This window comes from Ictidomys tridecemlineatus, chromosome 1 (genome assembly GCF_052094955.1).
Source record: "Ictidomys tridecemlineatus isolate mIctTri1 chromosome 1, mIctTri1.hap1, whole genome shotgun sequence".
NCBI lineage: Eukaryota > Metazoa > Chordata > Mammalia > Rodentia > Sciuridae > Ictidomys > Ictidomys tridecemlineatus.
The window spans coordinates 203,657,920-203,684,172 of record NC_135477.1 but is presented as its reverse complement, the minus strand read 5'-3'; the positions used below and the strand labels follow the sequence as shown (position 1 = coordinate 203,684,172).

General features: G+C 40.8%; 1 long non-coding RNA gene across 7 annotated transcripts; it reads right to left on the bottom strand.

Annotated features, from left to right (window-relative positions):
• Nucleotides 1–286: 286 nt before the first annotated feature.
• On the bottom strand, nt 287–24,758 carry LOC144364915 (uncharacterized). 7 transcript variants are annotated; one of them, XR_013423054.1, is made up of 9 exons: nt 24,684–24,758; nt 16,057–16,111; nt 8,971–13,010; nt 6,507–8,891; nt 6,210–6,331; nt 4,684–4,842; nt 4,249–4,528; nt 3,571–3,707; nt 287–779 (listed from the first exon to the last, which is right to left on the bottom strand). It is a non-coding gene; the product is annotated as an uncharacterized LOC144364915 (long non-coding RNA). The 7 variants fall into 7 exon arrangements; XR_013423052.1 differs by having other exon boundaries at nt 6,210–8,891; nt 16,057–16,159; XR_013423053.1 differs by having other exon boundaries at nt 287–1,354; nt 6,210–8,891.
• Between the last annotated feature and the right edge of the window lie 1,495 nt (nt 24,759–26,253).

Below are 26,253 nucleotides of genomic sequence, written 5' to 3'. Positions count from 1 at the left end.
TTGAGGAGACGCCATCAAGTGGCCACCCAACTATACATTCTGTTAGCACACTACCCTCATATCTCCAGAGATGGCATTGAGTTCAGCCACAGATCTGAGCTGGGTAATTGGCTCCTTCCTGCCCCAGACCTACCTATATAGATTCCAATCCTGACCCTTTACTCATCCCCTCCACATCAATCGACAAGCAGTGAATAAAGGAATGGCTCATCATGAAAAATTCAATCACATTAGAAACTAGAAGAATTTTCAGTTCATCTAAAAGAAGAGTTCTTTAACAAATTAATTACACAAAGAATTTTTGTTTATTCAAGAACCTTTAAATCATTTCAGAGAGAAAGAACAAAATGAGGGATGATCACCATAGCCAAGACTTCAAAGTGCCTAGGCATTCAGGGCATAGTCCCAGTGCATGAGTCCACAGGGGCAGTATGAGGGTCCCCAGTGGTGTATTTCAGGTTCCTTCTAGGGCTTTGGCTGAAGGGCATTGTACTGCAAGGCATCCTCAAGATGAGATTGCTTTCCTTTCTGGGTTCCTCTGAGATGTGAGCCTCAGTTTTCAGCAGCTTCTGGGGACATCCTGGGCTCCAAGAGAAGGCCTGAGTGTGGGTTTGTCCAATTGTCCAGGCACTAACACCTCCTGGGAAGTTCAGGACCCATTGGTCCCACTGACCATAGTGTTTGCATATATTTGAGGTGACTAGAGCTCCTGAGAGGTTTCAGTCATTGACTGCTGGATGGTCTTGAACTCCGTGCTGGTCTATCTCAACTCCGTTCTCCTGTGTAACAACACGTACTGTTAGTGCACGACCTCAGTTCCCCAAAGACAGCTCCCTGCTCTGTGTAAGCCCAGTGAGGCAGTGGGCTTACTGGAAAATTCACATCTCTGGAGCTCTGGAGGCACTGGCAGGAGTGGCAGCTCAGTGAAGGAAAATTATCTGGGTTCAGGCCTAGGGGAATGCAGAGCTCTGGACAAGATCTCTTAAGAGTAAATGATCTCCAGGTTGACTGACAGACTGCCATAGCTTCAGCTTCCCTACCATGCCAAGGTGTGTGTGTACCTGGCCTAGGAAAAGGACCAACTCATTCAGTCTGGTATGGACTGAAGCTTTTCATAGTGTTCTGTCCAGTAGTTGACCTCAGAAGCAACACCCAATCATGTGGGAGGGACATTCATTTGTATCATACATTGATTGAAGAACCTCATAGGATTAAGGTGCAAGTGGACCAATCCTGAAGGCATTTTGGAAATTCCTTGGTTTTGATTGAATGAGGGAAAGGATGTGTGGATGAGGTAGGATAGAAGCGAGCCTCTAGTTTTTTCAAGTTTCAATTCACTCCAAAAATTCTTTCTCTATTTCAAATAAACATAGACAAATTAACCAGGCATGGTGGTGCACCTCTGTAATCCCAGCGGCTTGGGAGGTCAAGGCAGGAGAATGTTGAATTCAAAGCCAGCCTTAGCAAGGGCAAGGTGCAAAGCAACTCAGTGAGACTCTGTTTCTAAATATAATACAAAAAAAAATTCAAAATCACTGGTCTAATTCTGCACTTAATTTTTGTTTGTTTTTCGATGATTCTCATGATTGAATATTAGGCTTTACCACTGAGCTTTCTGTCAGCCTTTTTTATCTTGTGTTTGAGACCAGATCTGGCTATCTTGCCTAGGATGGCCTCAAACATCTGTATTTCTTCCCTCAGTCTCTTGCTTCTTTGGGATTGCCTGCAAGGGTCACTACACCTAGCTACTTCTCCGCATATGGACTGGCTGGTTTTAGAGACCAGACTCAGTGGTGCTGGATCATACTCTTAAGACCATGGATATGCATACCCTTGATGGCCTTGACAGTTTTGCTATGTTTCAAAAGTGAACACAAATATTTGAACCTCTTGATTTGCAAGATTTTGTGGAGCTTTTTGTATCAACACAATAGTCAACCATTTTCACACATAACCTCTAACAAGTTATAGGAAGAGGATTGATTCATTCTTCAGGAGATTATATTTTTAATTGATGTAAAAGTTTCAGGGGACATACTCAATTGTATTTAGAAGAAATTTTAACATTTCCTTTTTTTTTCTTTTTCTTTCCTTCGACTTTTTTTTTAAGTATCACTGGGTATTGACTCTAGGACTTCATGCATGCTGGCAAGCACTCTACCACTAATCTGCACTCAAAGTCCCCATCTGCAACTTATTAAGATCTTTTTATGTACATTTCATCTGCTGCTTCAAATTCTGACATAGTAGCCTCTGATGTGCATTAGCACACCCCAACTTTCCATTGTCCTGCAGTGGACATTCATATTGCTTCTGTCTCCATAACCACACATAATTGTCTCTATCAACCTGTGGGAAAATTTCTCTAGAACAGGTGACGATTAATAAAACTGTTTCATAAAAAGTGAATGACCTTAATTTTACTGATAATTGACAGATTGTTCTTTAGGGTGCAACATTTATTTTCCAATAGTGATGTGCAGTAATGCATGCACATATTCCCCCAAAACAGTTGGAATGACCCAGTATTCTGACATTTGCCAGGGGCTTTGTGGCTCTGTAGAGGTTTGCTCTGGTGCTGATGGCTACCTGTCTAGTCTTTTCTAATTTCTGAAGCTCTCTCTATGGGCCAATTGCTGTGTAATTTTTGAGAGACATTCTCTGATATTCAGTCTGAAATCTGCTTTTGCTTTTTGATCAGATTGCTAATTTTCTTTATCACTTGTGCATAAACTGTGTGGGTTCAGTGTGGGTTCCTAAAGAAAGAAGGAATACAATCGTACTATTATATTAGACTTTGTGGCTTGAGCTTATTATAATCTCTTCCGTTTTTGATAACCCCAGTATAATGGATACAGAAAATAATACATTTCCTGTTGGGCTGGGGTTGTGACTCAGAGATACAGTGCTCACCTAACATGTGTGGGGCCCTGGGTTTGATTCTTAGCACCACATAAAGAGAAATAAATAAAGGTATTGTGTTCATCTACAACTGAGAAAAAATATTTAAAAATACATATTCCCCATAAAAAGAATATTTAAAATATTTTTGATTTTAGGATGTTTTTATAAGGTTAGTTTTATATAATTTTTTCTTTGAGAAAATATACAGGTAAAAGAAAACATGTCTTTCAAAATTTCATCTAGATACTCTATAGGTTTTCTTCTGTGTAAGCCTTTCAATCAATAAATACATTGTTTAAATAGAGACATTTGTACATTTTCTATATAGTTTAACTCATTACCACAGGGATCCAGGGACCAGAGGCAGACATTCTGCCTTCCAGGACCTTCTCTCCCTGGTTGGTATTAAACTGGATCTCAGTGACACCATTCTGAGAGATGCTAGTGTCTGAGAGAAGCTGTGCTGGTCAGGGACAGCCTTGTGGCTATCTTAGACACTGAAGACTCCAGGCCCTTCCTTAGGTAGATGCAGGATACAGATATTGTGCAAAGAGACACATTTCTCAGCTAAGAAACTCCTACCATCCCACACTTTGTTTCCTATACTTGGATATATTTGTTTGAGGCTAAAATTTGGGGCTCCTTTGCATCACCCTCCCTGGATACCTTCCATATCTCTGTCCACCAAAGGAGACCATCTCTAAGGCTCTGATGACAAGTCCACAGCACAGCTCAGAATCAGAGCTCTGTCTCCTACGGCTTGCAGCACTCTTCCATCCTCTCTTCTCTCTTCATTTTGTCTCCTGTTGATCAAGAGAACCAAATATTCATGAGAGCCTGTACAACAACATCAATTGCCTATTAGAAAGTAAACAAGGAGACTTTGGTAAGTGATACATCTTACATTTTTCTGGAACAGAAGTAAAAACAAAATCTACCAATCTGAACATTCAGTACTCCTAGAACTCAGTGGTCATGGATCAGGGTTAAAAGTCTGCATGTCTCTGGGGAGCCTGTTTCTCGGACTATAGGGATTTCACCAAAAGAAGCTGCCAGGTCAGGCGACTGTCTGCTTGCTTTGCAGCATGGCACTCTCCTGAGGATGAATTTGAGTTCTTTGATGTCATAGGCATAGGGTTCTGGAAAGGCAGGCAGGTAGAACTAGGGATGGTTCTATGGTGTATGGGTGCTAGGCAAGTGTCTGGGTGGAAGGAGACCAAATATAGCAGCCCCCATGGCCTATATTTTAGGTTTTCCCACCTGGGTTCTCCCAGCTGAGGACAGAAAGGAGAACCACTTCCCAGAATCTTCTAAGCTCAGTGACAAAGGGAACTGGGATCTTACTGTCACTCTGTAGATTCCAGAGCCTGCTTGACACAGGAGTGATTGGTCCATGACTTTGGCCTCTAGATAAGAAGAAGCAGTGGCAGGGCTGAAAAAAGGAGAGAAAGAATTGAGTGGCTGCTCAGCATTTGTTTTTTATTGATGGCCTACTGGAATGAACAATTTCAAGGTTGAGTTCATTATGTTAGATGATGATAGTATTCTTGGCAGTAAATTGCGTCACAAGGTTGGGTCCGATGAACTTCAGTAGAAAAGCAATCATCTTTACTGTCCTGTATATCTAGAAAGAAAAAATTAAAAAAAAAAGAAAAAAAGAAGAGAAATCATCTTGGATGCAATTATAATAAATCTAATTGGCATGAGTAATTCATTAGATTAAGTAATTAATTCATTAGATTAAGTAGATTAAGGTTAAAATATTTCACAAAGGCTTACTCATTATGAAACACCAGATTCTCTTTTTCCTTTGTGTATGTGAAATCCCATGATTACAGCACTTCTTCAGGGCATGTACCTTTGCTTCTACAAAGGCTTAATTCATTATCCAAAATCACACCAAAGGCAATGCTGCAACCGAGTCCTCTGTAGAGAGTCCTGTTAGGAGAAAAGATGGAAATCAATTCTCCACTCTTGATTGAAATTCTCAGCTACCTGTTTTTTTTCTCTACTGATGAATTCCTAAATTATAAGGACTAAGGGGAATAGAGAGGTGGGGTGGGGGAATGGAAAGCTATACTCTTCATATATAAAAAAAATATGGTTCAGACTTAAATTCTTATCTCAACATTTAATAGATAAAAATGTAATTATAAATTTAAAATTTTTAAGTCACAGCTGGTGGACATTATTCAATCTGTGAAGTGAGAACAAAATTCTTAATTTTGAAACTTATGTCTTAGGATTCTAAAAACCATAGGTCAGTCCAGCATAGTTGTGTCACACACTTGTCATCACAGCAACTAGGAAGCTGAGGTAGAAGGAATGAAAGTCTGAAGTCAGGTGAGGGACTAAAGGAGACTCTCTCTCAAAATTATAAAAAGTCTGGAAATGTAGCTTTGTTCAAGGGACCTTGCTTCAATTCCCAGTACTGAAGAAGAAAAAAGGAAATATGAGCAATGTAACAACAGTTCCTGAAACATAGTACAACAAATAACCTTTGTAAAGGTTTGATCATTCTTACATGATCATACTGCTTATTATCTTAGAAGCATAAACCCAATGAAGAACAAAACTGTGGCCCTTTAAAACATCTCCCTAATGTAAAATAATTTTTCATGTTTTACTACCAGAGCCCCTTTATTGGTATTTTCTTTCAGCCACAGAGCCTTCCTAAATGTCCCAGGTTTTCTAAATCTTGAAGTCCTCCCACCTCAGGCTCCTTAATAGGTGTGATTACAGGTATGGCCCACTGTTGCAAGGTTACCAGAAATTGGTTATTAAAAAATTATCAGAAGCACACATATATTTACATCTTATAGAAACACCGGCCCCCCTGTTTAATGATCCCTTCAATGTAATCAACTCTGCATTATTATTCAATCAAGCATATTATTCAATCACGCATATTTCAGCAAGTTGTTATGAAAAGAGCTACATGTATGGCATGTTCTCTCTCTAATGTAGAATTTTATAAACAAAAAGTTTACTTGAATGTAGAGTAAGGATTATTAGGGTCTAGGAAGAATTGAGGAGAAGATAGAAGACAAGTTGGTGGAAGTCACCAATGCCCTTGGTATGAATGAAGATATAACATGAACCCCTTCAATGTTTGTTGTAAATATGTCAATAGATACATTTTTAAACAATACAAAAAATGAACATGAAGAAAACTAATTCTTTTCTCTCCTGTGGGAGCAGGTGCAGAATTCTGTAGTCCTTGCGTTATACCTGGAAAGGGACCACAATATGGGAAATTTCCCACCTTGGGAAAGCCTTGAGCACGCAAGAACCAATCCACTTACCTGAGGGTTGCTGAGCAGGATCCTTAAAGTCACAGAAATTACTTCCTTTATGGATAGAATTGGAGGCTTCTGTATAAGCACCTATTAGGTCTTGGCATCCCCAAGCTACTGCAGATGAGGTCCTAGTCCCAAGAGATCAGTGCATGCAAAAGTACAGAAGGGAAGATGAGCCTGTTGGACACCACATATGTCTCCCAGGGGCATTCCCACAGCTTTTTTGGTCTCTGAAACTTATTTCTATTTCAGATCTGCTTCCCCAGGCCACCAGCCCCACACAGGAGCCCTGCAGATTCACACCTTCCTTGTTTGGGTTGGAAGGTACAAGGTGGAGTGGTGCCCAAACTGAACCTGGAATATCCAGCTATAGTAGTGTCTTGGTGCAGGCACATTTTCCATCTGTGCCCTTCATATTCTAGACCTTTAGGAAGATTTTCAGATTAAATCAGCCTCTTTTGGTCTATAATAACATAATGAGATTTGTATTAATGGATTATAGTAATTGTGAGGGATTTTCTAAAAATATTCATTTAGTTGTAGATGCACACACAGTATCTATGTATTTTTATGTGGTACAGAGGATTAAACCCAGTGCATCACACGTGTGAAGCAAGCACTTTACCACTGAGGTATAGCTTCAGCCCAGGGAATTTTTCTAAATGACATTTTATCCCCTCTTTAAATAAGAGAAAAAAAGTAAGTAGTTATTTCATGAATTTAATCAGTTAGTTGTAAAGCAGAAGAGCAAAACCCTCAGTGAATGGCAAAACAAAAGCCCCTTCTTCTGACATTTGCCTTTAGTTTAAGCCCCAACTATTGTCTTGCCATTTTCAAACTTAACCTCTTACCAGCACCAGCTTCTGACTTGGGCCCTGGCTACTATGCTACTCCTATCATTCACAATTTTATAAGTGAGTTATCATTACATCTATCATAGAAAGCATATCATTTCTTATGAAAAATTGCCATTTTCTCTTTTATCTTGTTTTATTCAGAGTGAGAAAACTAGAGGGAAATATGAAAGGCAAAGGGTAAAATATGAAAAAGATGGTCTCCTCTCAAGAATGAAGGAACTGGCAGGGGTTGTAGTTCAGTGGTAGGGGGCTTGCCTACCATGTGTGAGGCACTGGGTTGGATTCTCAGTACCACATAAAAAATAAATGAATAAAATAAAGCTATTGTGTCCATCTGCAACTAAAAGTTTTTTTTAAAAAGGAAGGAACTTAAATTTGATTAACTATTAGAAGTGTTTGGATAAATGATCTGCACACTTCTTTTACTGTCATTAGATATAAGAAGACAGACTCTTGATCTCCCATTGTTTATTAATGTTCTAGGTTTATGAAAAAGTTTTTAGAAAATAGAAAAAATATCTTAACTCATTGCTTAAGAGATCCTGACAAATCGTAGAGTGTACTTATTAATCACTAAAGGCCACTGAAATGAAAACAATGTTACTGAGATTTAAAAAAAATTTAACTACCTAAAATAAAACTTTCTTTCCCAGCAACATCAATACCCCAGAGTATATCCTAACATTTGAAAGGGTGGATGTTGGAGCATCAGGGCGCTGAAGACCAGTGTGTCTCACTGATCCAAAGCAGAATCAAGAGGCAGAGGTTGTGTTGTCTTGCCTGCCTAATGGTTCATTCCAACCACGCCTATTCACACCTCACCAAGCAAATATATTCACTTCTGTTCTTTTCAGTGGTGGTAGGTGTGCTGCAGCAGCCAGCAACAGGGTCCTGTTTGTGAATGAAAAACAGATAAGGCTGTCTTAGCCTTCCCACTTTCTGCCCTGTGGGCCTGGGTCCCATTGGCTGTGGATTGTAGTCTACTGATGGCTGTGAGCTGTTCCCTGCTGGGAGGCCTTCACCTGAGAGCAGGCTGGAACTGCACTCTCAGGCTCCCCACAGACCTACTGAATCAGAATCTCCTGTTGAAGTATGAGCAGGTGATTTTTTTTTGGTATTAGAGTTTGGGGAGCACTCTGGGAGTTAAAGAACAATTTTCTAAGGGTGTGGAAACCAGAATTAGACAGGCATCAGTATAGATAAGTAAATAAAGTCAGGTCACATCTAGGAGGCCAATTTTGAGTGAGTCTGGGAAGTGGGAGACTTTCCCTGAGGGATCTTATCAGGAACCTGCCCTGCTCCAACCTGTTGTCAAAGTAACCAGTCTCAGGAAAATCTCTGCCCTACAAGGAGCTATAAGGTTATTAGGGTGTTTTTCCTCTACTCCATCCTGCCCTTCTGCCTTAAGCCTACCTATTTCTCAACTTTTGGCCATCCCACCAAGCATTCCTGGGCCTAGTCATGACCACAGGAACAAGAAAAATAAGGAGGGAAGGAGAACATCAAAGGAAGCCTAGGACATATAAAAAGGGCAGAACACCTGACTTCTTGGAATACCAGGATAGCAGCTATGCCCCCTTTCTCCCTCGCAAGAGTAGTCTTTTAAATAAACCCTGCTTCATTTGCTTGCCTTGGCCTGCTTCTCTAATGTTCAAACTTCAACATGTGCAGAAGCAGCAGTCTTCACCAATAACCAGCGATATCATATTTGGAGGTTCATATTTTGAGGAGCTTACCTCTATACTGAGGTAAGCTCCTCTCCATACATCCCACATCAGTTTGAGGTACATCTTTCTTTCTCTTATTTTGGAGGATGATGGGTACCTGTCGGCTATTTAAATGCAGTTAGTACAGCCACCACTCTTCAAGACTAGGGTGAAAGGTTTCTGGCCTAGGCAGCTGTTAATCACCTGTTAAACACAGAGCAGGTATGTTGGGGTCTGCTGAAGCCTCTTCCTACTCTTCTGTCCAGGCTCAGAGAGCAATTGGCTTGAGTATACAGTGTCCCTAGTCCCGATCTTCCTTGGATGTGTGGAAGTGGATGAAGGAGTATGGAACAACATGAGGAATTTCTGGCCTGAGCTACAGTCAGGGAAAAATCCTAAGGTTCCTTCTCTGAAAATTTCTCCCAGCTGCCCTAAGAGGTATAAAAGGTGATCTGTAGATGAATGACACTGAGGGAAAGCCCCAGTTACATTTGCCTCCATTTGAGCCACACAACACTCCCAACCCCATGTCTATTCCCTCCTGGATGCTCCCTTCCTTTGCAAATCAGAAACACTGGCAAACACTGGAGAAGGAGGAAAGAGTGGGGTGGGGTGGGGGGGCGCAAGGGGCACCGAGAAGAGTGCGTGCGGTAGGGGGCCCAAGCAAGGGGCCCCCGGTTTGACCCGACGACCCAGAGCAACGCAACCCGACCCCACAGCACCACCCGACCCCACAGCACGCCACGAGACAAGACGACGAACACGTGCACAGGGGCCCGGCACAGGAACCAGGCCCCAGGACTGGAGCTTAAAGCTCCATGGTTAGGGAGGGCTGGCTTGGGTTAGGAACAGCCCGCAAGGCAAGAGGGCAGGGGAGGGAAGGGAGGGGATCCCGCAGGCCAAGGTCAGCGCAGCGCCCACATCCACTGCCAGGTGTCAGGCTGTGGGCAGCCAAGGGGGCCCAGGCGAGGGGCAGGGCTGTGTTTCCCCTAGGGAGCCTCGAGGGCTCAGAGGCCAGCCCATTGCACTCCTCTGCAATCAAGGGGAGTAGATCCTCCAGACAGGGACCTGGAGCCAAGCAGGGCCAAAGGAGGGCCCTGGGTGTGGAAAGGATGCCAGCGCCAGCATGAACCTTGGTGTCTGGGTGGGTAGGGACCCGGGACTCATGGGGGAGCCCAGGCTGGGGAGAATCAGGTTGATTGGAGGTTCTAGGAAGTGCAGAAATCCCACAGCACCAGGGCAAAAGAGGGGAGGTTCAAGTGCAGGCACCAGCAAGGGGCCTGAGATCCAGAGATGGGGACAGGGCCAGGGTCCTGGAGATTAGTGGTCTGGGACTATAGCCAGGAGCCAGGCCCAGGTCTGGAAAGCCAGTTACCACGCCCCCCATCAGTCCCAGGGGATGGGAGGAAGGGAGTGGAGACAGTGGAGCAGGTGGCACAGGGGGGAGGAAGGCTCAAGGCCCAGGTCCACCTCAGGCTGTCTGGGGTCCTGGAGCATGGTCACAGGTCTGAGAAAAAGGATGTCTTAATGATCCCTACTAAGGGTCTCAGGCACTGTTTCAGAACTATGTATTTAAGGAAAGGGTCTTGAAACCTAGACAAGTATGGGAATCTATGGCCATGGAAGTTGTACACAATAAAATCGTAATTTTGTGAGGCCAAGTTTTTACGACCAGGCAGTAAACATGTGGGAATGGGATAATGGCACAGGACTGGTGCAGGGAATATTAAAAAGGAATTTAAATGGGTCCAAAGCAAGACATCTAGGTAACAAGTGTAAAGAGCCAGTAACACCAAAAGGAAGAGATGCTGGGCATGGGAGGGGAATGGAGTATCTATCTGCAGCTTCCCTCAAAAAAGGCCACAACACTTGCATTGCCCAGCCAAATTCCCATATTCAGTGCCTACACTGGCACTGTTCAGCTGGATCTTATTTCCTGCACACATACCTACTGTGCACCTATGGCGTTTCCTCATAACCCTATTTCTCACACTTGCATGGTAGAGCTGAGAGGCCTGATTGCCTGTGATGTTTCCAGCTCTGTTGCTGTGTCCAGTGTTCAGCCCCAGGTGTGACAGGAGCCCAGCTGTCCCATGGCAATCCAATCTCAGGAAACCAAAAGTTCTAGGCAACCCCCTACCCCCACCCCACCCCACCACTATATGAAGGAAGGAGACTTACCATCTGAAGCAGGGACATCCGGCTTGGCCACCAGTATAGCCCCTCAAAATGGAAAGGGCTTCTTCCTAGTCATTTCAGTGACATGATTCTCACACATCAGGTACTGGCTAGGAATGGGTCAAACTGGCCCTTCCTGGAAGTCTGATATAGGAGACATCCAGGAGCAAGTCTTCTGCTCAAACCGCAGTTTGTTTGTGTGAGAATCATGGAAACCCATAAAAAATACTGAACTGTTGACAAAAGGTTTACCTCTGTGATCCCAGTTACAGTCACAAATGACATAACATTTCAGTCAATGAAGATCAGTTTATAAGTTGGTCCCATCAGACTAGATCGCATAGTGATGTAGCCATCTTACTTTATGTGGGTACATACTCTGATGTTTGCATATAGACAAAATTACCTCAGGATGCATTTGTCAGAAAACATTACATCATAGAGCAATACCTTAAGTGTATGCCTGTGAACAAGCATCATTTTGTTCCTTTATATAAATTACTCTTACTTATATGCCTTACAATTAAAATTGTCTATTGTGCTCCAAAGAGAGGCTAAGGTAGAAAAGCTGCCTAAAATTTTACAGCCTGCTGCCTAAAGCTGGGAGTGTCAATCAGTGATTGCTTGCCTAGCTTGTACCAGGCCCTGGTTTTTAATCACAAGAACAAAACAAGTCCTAGAGCTTTAGTCTTCTAATTCCACCAACAAGGGGCAGCAGCTTTCTCTACCATACCCTCTGCCATGATATTCTGCCTCATTTGGGTGCCAGATCAATTGGGCTAATTGACCATGACCGAATCCACTGAATCCATGAACCAAAATAAACTGTTCTTTCTCCAAGTTGTTCTTGTTTAGGTTATTTTGATCACAGCCATGAAAAACTGACATAGCATCTTTATATCTTTTTTAGAAATTTTTTTACTTGTCAATGGACCTTTATTTTAATTATTGATATGTGGTGCTGAGAATCAAACCCAGTGCCTCACACATGCTAGGCAAGCACTCTGCCGCTGAGCCACAACCTTAGCCCTGAAGTTATTCTTAAAAATTTTTATCAAATATATAAAACCTCAATCATATAATCACAAATATTGACTTAATAAAATTATTAGATACAACACCAGAAATGTACCACTTGCCTGAGACTGTGTTTCTCACAATTAATATCCTGGAGGCTTCAAGCTATAGGAACTTGATGACAAGTATCAATACAAAAGTATTTTAATTTTTTAAATACATAACTGGAATTACCATTAATTTTAAAATAAAGGCACTTGGCTTATTTTTCTATGAAATGTTTATACTGAAAATATAAATGTTCCTCCCGGTAAGAAAATGTCCACCAAGTGGCTAAAAACATGAACCAATAACAAATGTATTCCTTAAGTACATCATATCTTCATTTTTCTTGGAAAACCTATATTCAATCATTTGAGTTAATAGTCAATGGAAACTAAAGTTGATCATTCCTTTCCATCTTATAGAAGATAACACTCAACTATTACTAACACTTAAGCATAAAAACCAAAGTTCCTAAGCACTATAACTATATGGAATACAACTATTTTACTTCATTTCGCAAATGTTGCTGGTACTTAACCATGTGCCAGACATTACAAATAACTTCTACTGAATTTCCATTACACTCCTCACATGGGTCCATTATTTTATCATTTTTGAAAACACACAAATTACCAAAATATTTATAACTCCCATATCAATATCATGTGGTCAATGCCCACAGGTCAAGTTCAAACTCCAAAGCAAGACAGACTACCAAGAAACCCACCAAGGGGCCTGAAACAAGAAAGAGGGTCCACCTGGTTGCAGCTCAGTGGGCCAGGACACCTAACACCACTTCCCTTCTAATTCCCTCTTCCAGACCCACTTTGCACCCATCCACACAGCCCTGTGTGCATTTTCAGCAGCACTGACCCTAGGACTTTGTCCAGCAGCTTCTTCACCTCAGTACTCACAGTTTTTAGAGACCAGGAAAGGCACTGGCTGCAGCTGGGGAGATGCAGGAAGGAGGTGTGAAAAGTCCAGTTTCACTTGAAGGGTCAAAGCTGAAGGACAAATGCAAGAGCTCATGGATGGGAAGAATCTCAATATCAAATGTACTATCCACTGCTTCCTCTTAATCCTCCTCAACTTTGTAATTTACTGCATCATCTACTAATTTCTTTCCTATTGCCAATCTCTCCCCCACTAGAACATATACCCTGTTAAGGGCAGCATTTTTCCTGATAAGGAAAATACTGAAGCAAGGTCTCTGCAGTCTAATTGAAAAAGATCATGTTATGATTTGGACATAAAGTGAAAACTGTTAATGCAGAACTATTCAAAAGTAAAATGATTAAACTTAGAGCTGTGACCTAAATCAGTTCATCTTATTTTGAATAGAGTAATTGGGTGGTAATCATACACAGGTGGGGTATGATTGAAGGAAGTGGGTCACTGGGTACCTATCTGGAATGGGTCCATATTCTCTATGGCCTCTTCCCCTTCCCCTCTTTCTGTCTCCTGGCCAACAATCAATGGGGCAGCACTCCTCCATCATGCCCTTCCACCATGACATTCTGCCTCATTTTGGGCCCAGAGCAATGGAGTACGTTCACCATGTACTGAACCTCTGAAACTAGTTCTCTTGTCATATACTTACTAGTTAGTGATAAAAACCTGACTAACACAGGCCACAAGCCTTGTCTAGGGGAGGTGAAAGATACAGGAATGCACAGACTAGAAAATGCCTCCTTGGAGGGCCAACCAGTAAATAATTCTGCCTTGTAGGTCATCCAGTATGCTCCACTGCTCAACTCTGCTCCTGTGCCAAGAAAGCAGCCATGACTGTGTTCCAGTGAAACCTTACTTAGAAAAACATGTGGCAGGCCAAATTTGATGCACAAAATAACTATTTCCTAAATGAAGTAAAGTTCAAGTACACAGAAAAATGCCATGATTGGGTTGGGTGGATTGGTCAAACAGAAACAACAATGGCAGAGGTTTTAACAAGTCTAACAGTGACACAAAAACCTGAAAATAATGCCCCAGGCTGGGAGTGGTGGCTCCTACCTGTAATTCCAGCAGCTCAGGAAGCTAAGGCAGGAGGATTGTGAGTTCAATGCCAGCCTCAAAACTTATCAAAGCCCTAAGCAATTTAATGAGACCCCTGTATCTATGTAAAATATTAAAAAAGTGTTGGGTAGGTGACTTGGTAGTTAAGCACCACTGGGTTCAATCCTCAGTAACTAAAAAATAAATAAATAAATAAAAGAGGCCACATTGTCAGCTAGAGACAAGACCACAAATGTAAACATTAAGAACCTGAATCTGGGGCTGAGGATGTGGCTCAAGCGGTAGCGCGCTCGCCTGGCATGCGTGCGGCCCGGGTTCGATCCTCAGCACCACATACAAACAAAGATGTTGTGTCTACCGAAAACTAAAAAATAAATATTAAAAAATTCTCTCTCTCTCTCTTTCTATAAAAAAAAAAAAAAAGAACCTGAATCTATCCTGAATCTAATATCGACCTCATAGCCTCAGGAACATATCTTGTAAGGTCAACACCCACTTAAGAGTTTAACACAGGTACAACTGAATTTTATAACCAGCCTCATGGCGGAGCTAAAGGACACAAGCTTTCAGGGACCAGACAACAGTACTGAAGAACATTTCTACTACCTGATGATACCTGCACCAATTACACAAAGAAAGAAGGAAGGAAGGAAGGAAGAAAGGAAGAAAGGAAGAAAGGAAGAAAGAAAGAAAGAAAGAAAGAAAGAAAGAAAGAAAGAAAGAAAGAAAGAAAGAAAGAAAGAAAGAAAGAAAGAAAGCACACTGCTTTGGGTTCATTTCCCAGCACCACCACCAAAAAAAAAAAAAAAAAAAAAAAGTCTCCCTTTCACAACAGACATAAAATATTTAAATCCTCAGGAACAAACAACATAAAAAGTATGCAGATCGGGGCTGGGATTGTGGCTCAGTAGTAGCGCACTTGCCTAGCAGCAGCAGAACCCGGGTTTAATCTCAGCACCACATAAAAAAAAATAAGGCATTTTGTTGTATCCATCTACACCTAAAAACTAAATACTAAAAAAAATATGCAGAGCCAAACTTCAGTAAGGGGCACATGTGGTGACTGCAGGGACCACATGCCCTGCATGGGTCAAAAAAACATTAATTTTGGAAACAAGATGTCATAATGAATGTTAATTTTAATCAATATCACAAACTTTGGGAGTAAGATAAAGTTGTTGGAAAATATATTTAAAGAGGTATGGGGAAGGAGACCAAACTTCTAATGACTTGCTGTGATATGTAGGAAGCCAGAGTGAATACTTTGTCTATTTCTGGACACCACAGTCCTGTAGGCAGGAGCAACCACACTTTTTTTGGTTAGAGAGGTGTGGTGAGGGCAGTGCTGGGGATGGAACCCAGGGTCACTCTATCATGGAGCAACAATGTGGCCATTTTAATTTCGAACAGCATTTTGTAAGTTGCTGAGGCTGGCTTCCTACTTGCAAACCTGCTGCTTAAGCCTTCCCAGTCACTAGAATTATAGGCATGGGCCACCAGGCCAGTCAGGTTCTTCTTCTAAGAAATCATTTTCTCCACCCTCTTACTCCTTTAAAGCTCCTGGGTAGCCTTTTCAGACTCCAGAATTACAAAGGCTTGGAATAATGGCATCTTCTGTCCACCTGTTCATGGGTTGAGCCTGGAACCAGGGCAGAGGGTGGCTTGCTTTTGGTGCTAGGCCATATGTTATGTAACTATGAAATATTTTTAAATACTTCTAAAAGTTTGATGTTTGGGAGAGTTTTCCCTCCTTGCTAGAGCATGATGTGTTGCCAGACCTTATATGTCCCATCAGACTCCCCATGTGTCAGCCACTGATCTAAACTGCTGAGCTTCAGAAAATATCTCAACTTCAGAGTTTTGTCATACACCCTGAGAGCTTAGGTTAAGGTAGGGCCACCTCTGTCATGTGAAAGACCATGATATTTCTCTGAAAGCCTAGAGCCAAGAAGTGACAAGGCTCATCAGCTGCGAATTAATCTCAGAAGCCTCATCCACCAATACCACCTGCTATCAACTAGCAATTAGAGGCCTTACCTGTTATCCTGACTGTCCACCAAGGTGGTCAAGCTGGCTTCTCCAAGAACTGCTCCTGTACAGGAAAATCTCAGCTTCAAGGACACTTTACTTTTCACAAAGCCTGTTTCCATATTAATTAAACAGGTGGGCTTTAAGAATTTTGGAAACAATTCATATGTGGTTAAAGTACTTCATCTATCTGCTGTATTCTATAAAGATTTTTTACATTATTCTCTCCCCTCTGAGCATGTAAACCTACACAACAATTCTCATTCTATTTCAATAAACTCTGATTCAGCAAATCATCTCCTCATTTCTGTCATATACAACAACTGGCTGCCAGCAGGATTTCATTATCCATAGAGGTAAATGATATAACAAGGTTCAAATTTTAATTTCAATGAAAGCATAGAGAATAGAAATTGCATAGCATTCTTCTTCATGCTTAATATTCCACTGAATTTTCAAATTTGATGACCTGGGAATAATTCATAAAACTGGCACAAACTATAAGAATTCTGTGCCATGCTCACAAACACTTCTGTCAAATTAGTTGAGTAGCATAAAGCTGTTTTCACTATAACTTGTGATATATGCACTACTCAGTACCTTAAGATGATGGCATAATTGTTTTTTTTTGTTTTTTTTGACCAGTAAGTATATAAAGGTAAATGAGTAAATTACTATTCTTAGTCTTTTCATTTTGAAATTTTGAAACTATTCTCTATCCTAACAAGCTAGAAAATTTTAATTACTTATATATTTAGGTAACAGGAGTTTAACCTAGAGGAACTCAATCACTGAGCCACATCCCCAGCCCTACTTTGTGTTTTATTTAGAGATGGGGTTTCACCAGTTATTTAGGACATTGCTAAGTTGCAGAGGATGGCTTTGAAGTCATGATCCTACTGCTTTAGGCCCTTGAGCTGCTGAGTTTATGGGCATGCACCACGACACCCAACTAAGTTACCAATTTTAAATATATGGTATACATAAAACAATAGGTTGGAAGCCAGGAAGGGTGGTATGTGCATGCAATCCCAGTGAGGTGGGAATCTGAGGCAGGAGGATCACAAGTTTGAGGCCAGCTAGGAAACTTAGTGAGACCCTGTCTCAAAAGCAAATTTAAAATAACTGGGGCTATAGTTCCTTAGTACAGCACCCATATACCCCCAGTCCAGAAAATTAAGGTATGAAGATATCCACTATCTACACCTAGTAAATTAAAGACAAACAATTTCAGATCACACAGATGGTTCAAATAGGACCTGTCTACATCTCAGAAAAGGCTTATGTATGCATTTTACAAGTATCTTTTCATGTTTAAGATCTCAAGAATACACACTGCCTTTTATGAAAACTCAAACAACTGAGTGTTGTGAAGGTATATATCTCACAAGAAAAATTAACATACTCATGGGCTGATAATGAAATTTCCACATTCTTTATAGTCCTACTGCCACAGTCTCTATCAAATGCTTTAATACCTTGCTTAAATAAAAGCTTCAATTGCTTACTAAACCCGTAAAACAGAGACAAAAACCAAAGTTATTTAGCAAGCTATAAAATCATTAAAAAAATGGAAAACCCCTGACCCTTGTAATTCCAGCAACATGGAATGCTGAGGCAAGAGGAATGCAAGTTCAAACCCAGCCTCAGCAACTCACAAAAGCCTTAAGCAACTCACTGAGACCCTAAGCAACTCACCAAAGTCCTGTCTCTAAATAAAATATAAGAAACTGGCTGGGGATGTGATGCAGTTTCTCTGGGTTCAATCTCCAGTACCAAAACCAATCAAACAAACAAAGATATACATACAATAGCGACACTCCTGTGAAAACATTTCTACCAGCAAGGATCACCAATACATCTTATTATACAGAGATCACCACTGATTATCCTAAACACTTGAAAAGTCTTAATTAAAAACAGGAAAAGGCTGGGGTTGTGGCTCAGTGATAGTGAGCTTGCGTGGCAGGTGAGGTACTGGGTTGGATTCTTAGCATCACATATAAATAAATAAATTTTTAAAAATGTCCGTTCACAAATAAATATATACTAAAAACAAACAAAAAAACATTAAAGCTAGGCACAGTGGTAACCATCTGTAATTCCCTCTCAGACACTGGGAGAATAAGGAAGAAAGACAGAAAGTTAGTGAGCAGTCTGGGAAATTTAGGCCTATTGCCAGAATAAGCAATAAAACCTGCTATCGCTCAGCCAGGTGAGGTAGTACAAACCTAAGTGCCAGTTGGCTCCAGAAGCTGAGGCAGGAGGATTAACAATTCAAAGCCAGTTTCACCCATTTAACTAGTCAGTTAGAAAATCAGTGAGACCATCTGTAAAAAAAATATTTAAAAAGGGTTGGGGATGTGATTCAGTGCTTAAGTGCTCAGGAGTTCAATGCCCTGTACATAACAAAACAAAAAATCTCAATGGCTGTAGCTCAGTAGTAAAACTCCCCTGGATTCAATCCCCAGTGTCAAACACACACACACACACACACACACACACACACACACACACACATACACACACACACACACACACACACACACACACACACCCCACAAGAGAATGAATCTCCAACTTGTTTATGAAGTACACACATTTCTAGCAACTCTCTAAAGTGAGGAAGGAGGAATCAAAGTTTGAAACCAGTCTTAGCAACTGAGGGAGACACTGTCTTAAAATAGAAAGCAAAAAAGGGCTGGGGCTGAGGCTCAGAGGCAGAGCACTCACCTGGCATGTGTGAGGCACTAGGTTCGATCCTCAGCATCACATAAATAAAATAAAGTTTGCTGCAGTCTGGCTGCGGCCAAATAACCGGAGGGTGACGAACAACTTGTGTAAGTTGATACAGCAGGACTGGAAGCCGTTTATTGTAGGATAACAGAGGTATTTATCCATTTTGCACAGCTTATCTTAATTAGTATAAACTAGATACATCAGTCAACCAATAAGGAATCTCCACACTTAATGGCTCGCTTTTGTTACTTCTCAAACCACTTCCTCTGGCATTTTGCCAGGCACCATCCAGACTTGTTTAGGAACTCTAACATTCCCCTGGCAAAATGCCAGGTGTTATTTTGACTTGTTTACAGACTCTAACAAAAGTTATTGTGTTCACTTATAATTTTTTAAAAAAATTAAAAATAAAATAAATAGAAAGCAAAAAGGACTTGAATGTAGCTTAGTTACAGAGAATATCTGTGTTCTACCCCTAAATCCCTACAAGAAAAAAAAAAAAAGGAATGTTGGCCCATGAGTGCAGCTCTGAATTCAACCCTCACTCCCGCCAAAAACAGAGTACATATATTATTATTCATTAAATTGCTTAAGTGGGCTGGGGTTGTAACTCATTGGAAGAGTGCTTGCCTAGCATATGTGAGGCACTGGGTTTGATCTTCAGCACCACATAAAAATATACAAAAACAAGACAGAGGTATTGTGTCTATGTATAATCTAAAAAAATATTAAAAGACCTTGTTTGAGTTATAAAAATACTAGAAAACAAATATCTTTACAAACAAGAATACCCAGTTAGAACACAATGGGGGAAAACTCATAAGGAATAGACATGTTGGTGGTTCGTGCCTCCCTGCATGGGAACACTAGACACTTAACCCAGGGCCTCCACACATGCTCAACATTCACCCTATACCTCAGCACATAAATCAGCAATTGTTAAAAATATATAACCCCTAGGAATAAACTCACATGCAAACTCTACAATTATAAAACTGCAAAACTTTTCTGAAATGAGGAAAACAAAAGACAAACACCTAAAACTGGACCCAAAATGTACCAGCCTGTACTCCCAGCTTCTCAGAAAGCTGAGACAGGAGGACACCTTGAGCCCCCAACTTTAACACTGCACTGGACAATATAGGAAAACCCTCTTCCAGAAAAAGAAAACAAACAACAACAAATATGAAATAACTCTACTCCAGAGGTGAGGCAGTAGGATGAAAAGTTGCAAACTAGCCTGCTCTAAAAAAAAAAAAAAAAAAAAAAAAGACCAGGGATAAAGCTTGGTGGTAGATCACCCCTGGGTCCAATTCCAGCACCTAAATAAATAAATAAATAAACGAACCATAAAGCAGTTCACAAACAACCGGATAGGCCTCAAAACAAACAAACAAAAGACATATGTACAATAGCAACACTCCTATGGAAACATTACTACCAGCACCAATCACCAATATGCTTACTATATATAAGATTACCACTGATTATCATAAACACTTTAAAAGGAAAACTCTTCATTATAAAATGTGAGAGCCAGGCATAGAGGTGACCATCTATAATCCCCCCTCAGTTGCTGAAGTTAGAGAGCGGCCTAGGAATTCAGACCTTTTGCCAAAATAAGCAATAAAAATTGTCATGGCTAAACCAGGCAAGGTGGTGCACACCTGTTACCCCAAGGGCTCCAGGGGTGAGGCAGAATGAATGTGAGTTCTAAGCTAGCCTCAGCAACTTAGCAAGGCACTAAACAACTTAGTGAGACCCTGTCTCTAAATAAAATATTTTAAAAAGGCTGAAAATGCGGCTCAGTACTTAAGTGCCCTGGATTCAATTCCTAAGGAAAAATAACAATAAACAAACAAACAAACAAAAATGCATAGCTTTACCTTAATGGTGAAATTTCCCTGGTTTGAATCCCCAGAGTCAAAAACACACAATACACACACACACACACACACACACACACACACACACACACACATACACACACACAGACACACAAGCACACACAAGGGAATTAGTGTCCACCTGCTTACAGAGATACACTCCTTTAATCCAAAAAACTCTGCAAACTGAGGAAACAGGAATCCCAGTTTGAGGCTAGCTTCAGCAACTGATGGACACATTGTCTTAAAAACTACAAAAGGGGCTGGTTTGTGGCAAGGCACTGAATTCCATCCTCAGCACCACATAAAAATAAAATTAAATTAAAGGCAGTGGGTCCAATTACAACTGAAAAAAAGAAAAAGAAAAAACTTAAAAAACGTAAAAAGACCTTGAGATGTATCTCCATAGCAGAAAAATATCTGTGATCAACCCCTATATCCCTAACAGAAAAAAAAAAGCTAGCCCATCAGTGCATCTCTCAATTTAATCCCCAGTTCTGCCAAAAATAGAGCACGCATATTATCATTCATTAAGTCATAAGAAGGCTAGAAAACAAATATCTTTGTAAACAAGAATAACCAGTTAGAACACAATGGGGGAAAACTCATTAGGAATGAGTGAGGGGTTGAAGGATTGGAGGGTGATGAATGATGGGCCTCCACACATGCTCAATATTCACCCTATACTCTCAGCACAGAAATCAGCAATTGTTAAAAATATGTAACACCTACGGATAAAGTCTCATGCAAGCTCTACAGTTATAAAACTGCAAAACTTTACTGAAATGATAAAAAACTCGACCCAAATGGAGTCAAACCTCTATTTGGATAAAAATCATAAGGAAAACAAAGACAAATGCCTAAACTGGATTCAAAAGGTACCAGCCTGTAGTCCCAGCTGCTCAGAAAGCTGGGACATGAGGTCAACTTAAGCCCTGAACTTTAAGGCTAAACTGGACAACATAGGAAGACCCTCTTCCAGAAAAAGAAAACAAACAACAACAATAAATATGAAATAACTTTACTTCAGAGGTAAGGCAGTAGGATGAAAAGTTGCAGGGTAGCCTGCTTCTAAATAAAAAATAAAAAGGGCCAGGGATAAAGGTCAGTGGTAGATCACCCCTAGGTCCCATTTCTAGTTCCTGGAGAAAAAATAAATAATAATAGAACTATAAAGCAGTTCACAAACAACAGGATAAGCCTCAAAGCAAACAAACAAAAGATATATGTACAATAGTGACACTCCTGTGGAAACATTACTACCAGCACCAATCACCAATACACTTACTATACATAAGATTACCATTGATTATCATAAACACTTTAAAGGAAAAGTCTTCATTAGAAAATGTGAGAGCCAGGCATAGAGGTGACCATCTATAATTTCCTCTCAGTCTCTGAGAGGGGAACTAAGGCACTAAAGCAGGAGGAATAAAAGTTAGAGAGCAGCCTGGGAACTCAGACCTTCTGCCAAAATAAGCAATGAAAATTGTCATGGCTAAACCAGGCAAGGTGGTGCACACCTGTAATACCAGCGGCTCCAGAGGCGAGGCAGAAGGATTATGAGTTCAAAGCCAGCCTCAGCAACTTAGCAAGGCACTAAGCAACTCAGTGAGACTCTGTCTCTAAGTAAAATATTCCAAAAAGGCTGAAGATGTGGCTCAGTGCTTAAGAGCTCTGGATTCAATCCCTAGGGAAAAACAACAACAACAACAAAATGCATAGCTGTAGCTTAATGTTTAAACTCCCATGGTTTGAATCCTCAGTATCAAACATACACACACTCATTCACACACACTCACACACACAGGACACACACAAGATGCACGCACACACACAGGATGCACTCACACACACACAAGGGAATTAATGTCCAGCTGGTTACAGTGGTACACTCTTTTAATCCCAACAACTCTTCAAACTGAGGAAACAGGAATCCCAGTTTGAAGCCAGCTTCAGCCACTGAGGGAGACATTGTCTTAAAAAGTAAAAAGTGGGGCTGGGGTTGTGGCCTAGCAGGTGCGAGATGCCAAGTTCCATCCTCAGCACCACATAAAAATATTATACAGGCAGTGAGTCCAACTACAAGTAAAAAAAAAAAAAAAGAAAAAAAACTCAAAAAATGTAAAAGGGTTTGAGATGTATCTCCATAGCAGAAAAATATCTGTGATTAACCTCTAAATCCCCAAAACGGGGGGGGGGGGGGGAAGCTGACCCATCTATGCATCTCTCAATTTAATCTCCAGTTCTGCCAAAAATAGAGCATGTATATTATCATTCATTAGCTCATAAAAATGCTAGAAAGCAAATATCTTTATTAAAAAGAATAACCAGTTAGAATACAATGGGAAAACTCATTAGGAACAAATAAGGGGTTGAAGGGTTGGGGGTGGCTGGAGAGCTGCTGCAGGTGAACACTAGACATTAAACCCCAGGAATTCCACACAGGATCAACATTCACCCTATACCCTCAGCACAGAAATCAGCAATTGTTAAAAATATATAACATTGGGCTGGGGATGTGGCTCAAGCGGTAGCATGCTTACCTGGCATGCATGCAGCACGGGTAAGATCCTCAGTACCACATACAAACAAAGATGTTGTGTCCAACGAGAAGTAAAAAATAAATATTACAAAATTCTCTCTCTCTCTTTCTCTCTCTCTCTCTCTCTCTCTCTCTCTCTCTCAAATATATATAATAAAACACTTAGGAATAAACTCTAATGCAAGCTCTACAATTATAAAACTGCAAAACTTTCCTGAAATGATGAAAACTTCACCCAACTGGAGTCAAACCTCTATTTGCATGAAAATCATAAGGAAAATAAAAAACAAACGCCTAAACCTGGACCCAGAAAGTACCAGCCTGTAGCCTCAGCTGCTCAGAAAGCTGAGGCAGGAGGACAACTTGAACCCCGAACTTTAGGACAACATAGGAAGACCCTCTTCCAGAAAAAAAAATCAACAACAACAAATATGAAATAACTCTACTTTTAGAGGTGAGGCAGTAGGTTGAAAAGTTCCAAGCTAGCCTGCCTCTAAAAAATTTAAAAAGGCTAGGGATAAAGCTCAGTGGTAGAACACCTCTGGCTCTAATTCCTAGTACCGGCCCCCCCAAAAAAAAAAAACCAAAATCAATTATAAGAAAAGACTGGCTGGGCAAGGTGGCACACACTCCATAATCTCAGCAGAGCTCAGGATGTTGAGGCAGGAGTAGAAATTCAAAGCCAGTCTCAGCAATTTAGCAAGGCCCTAAGCAACTTAGCCAGACCCTGTCTCTAAATAAAATATAAAAAACCACCTGGGAAAGTGATTCAGTAATTAATCTCCCTGGGGTTCAAACCCCAGGACCCCCCAAAATATAAAAAAGACAAAAATGTTCTACCACACAGGTGCTGAACAAAATGCAAAGGAAGTCTACCTACCGAACCCACAGAAATGCAAAGACTCACAACCCTGTTGCTGGACCTTGGGTACTGACCCAGCGATTTCACTTCCACAAACTCATTTTGAAGAGTTAGGGCCAATTCAACAAATATATTCCACAAACTCGCTTAAATAAGGGCAAATAATGTGGGCGAACTAGTGCCTGAGTAGATCCCAAGTATTCCAAAATACGAGCCTAGAGGATACCAATTTTAGGCCAATCTCAAGCAAGTCAGTGAGACCCTATTGACTCAAAATAAAAAGTAAAATAAATAACAAAAATGGACTGAGGGGGCAGGGATTGTGCCTCAGTGGTAGAGCGCTTGCCTACCATGTGTGAGATGTGGAGTTCAATTCTCAGCACCACATATAAAAAAGTAAAATAAGATTCATGACAACTAAAAATATATTTTGGAGATGTAGCTCAGCGATAAAGTAGTCCTAGGCTCAATCCCCATTAGCAAAACTAGTTTAAACAAACAGCAGCAGACTACTATGAGGAAATATCAGAGCTTTGGCTCATTCAGGCTTCTAAAACAAGACCCCATGGCATCTCTACCTTGCAAACAACCATTTATTTTTTACCGTTTTGCAGGGGTAGAAGTTGGAGATTGAAGACTGCTTCCAAATTGCTTAAGACACTTTCCTGCGGGCTCCTCACAAAAGGGAAAATCACTTTGGAACTTTCTTTACATAGCCACAGCTATATCCTGGGGTGTTTACTCCACCCCCGGGGGTCAAAAGGTGGAAGGGTCCTTCCCCTAGGAGATAAGTTTCAGCACACTAATGGCACACTTCTGGCATCACCACTCCCTCAATAGGGTGGAGTAAATTAGAGTGCATCCAAACAAAATATTACTCAGCCTTTGGGAAACTATTAGACCATGAGACAAACAAACTTTTCATGTTGAGAGACAACTAAGGAAATCCAAACACCACCAAACACAATACTAATGAACTACTGTTGATAGTCTTAACTATTTGTGAAAACTTAGCATTGAGAGATACACAATAGAACATTCAATGCAATGGTTTTGCTGGCCATGCATGGAGAACTATTGAAGAGGTGAAAAGTGGCAAAAGCACAATCTCTCAACTTTTGTGAATATTGAAAATGCTCCAGGGCTTCCTTCTCAGTGAAGGAGCTCTCCCGCTCCTGTCATGATATGAGGCACTGGGTTCCATTCTCAGCACCACATAGAAATGAATAAATAAAATAAAGGTACTATGTCCATCAAAACTAAACATAAATAAAGTAAATAAATAAATACAAAAGAAAGAAAATGCTCCACTCTTTTTTTAAGTTATTCATGTTTCTATTTACTGATATGAAAAACCTTAAGGCAGCAAGAAACAAGCCAGGTGCAATGGCAAAGGCAAAGGCATGTAATCCCAATGGCTCTGGAGCTGAGGCTGCAGGAGTGTAAATTCAAAGCTAGCCTCAGCAACATAGTGAGGTCCTAAGCAACTTTGCAAGACCCTGTCTCTAAATAAAAATTTTAAAATGGGCTGGGGATGTGGCTCAGTAGTTAAGTGCCCCTGGGTTCAATTCCAATTTATTTATTAGTGCCAATAAATGAATAAATAAGAATCAAAATTTTAAAATACCAGGGAACAAAATGTGAGTTCATTCAGGTAAATTTATGTGTTATATGTGCATAGTAAACAAAAATTCAGGGTGATAACCTCAAATTAACTTGAAAATATTAATACTAAAGTCACATTAGACTATGATTTCCATGACTACTTCCTAATGAGACATTTCTACATCACTTGAATTTAAAATAAACTCTGTTTTCACAATTTAGTAAAATAAAAATATTTCATTTTCTAAATGATACAGAGGCACAAACATTAAGAAACTCTACTAAGGTCCTAGGGGCATAGCTCAGTGGTAGGGTGCTTGCCTAGGATTATGAGTCATATTTGATCCCCAATACCAAAAAGCAAAAAAGAACTATAAGGGGCCAACAAGGAGGAGATTAAAGCTGCAGACCTTAGGTCAGTTGACGGTCACCCACAGAAAAATCCAAACAGCAAAGGGCAATAGTAGCAGATACCTTAACAGACAGTGGGCAGAGCTGGACAGTTCAGAGAACCACAGACCAATCAGAGTCAGGAGAGGTAGGGAGGGGTTGAGTGGGCAACCAAAGAA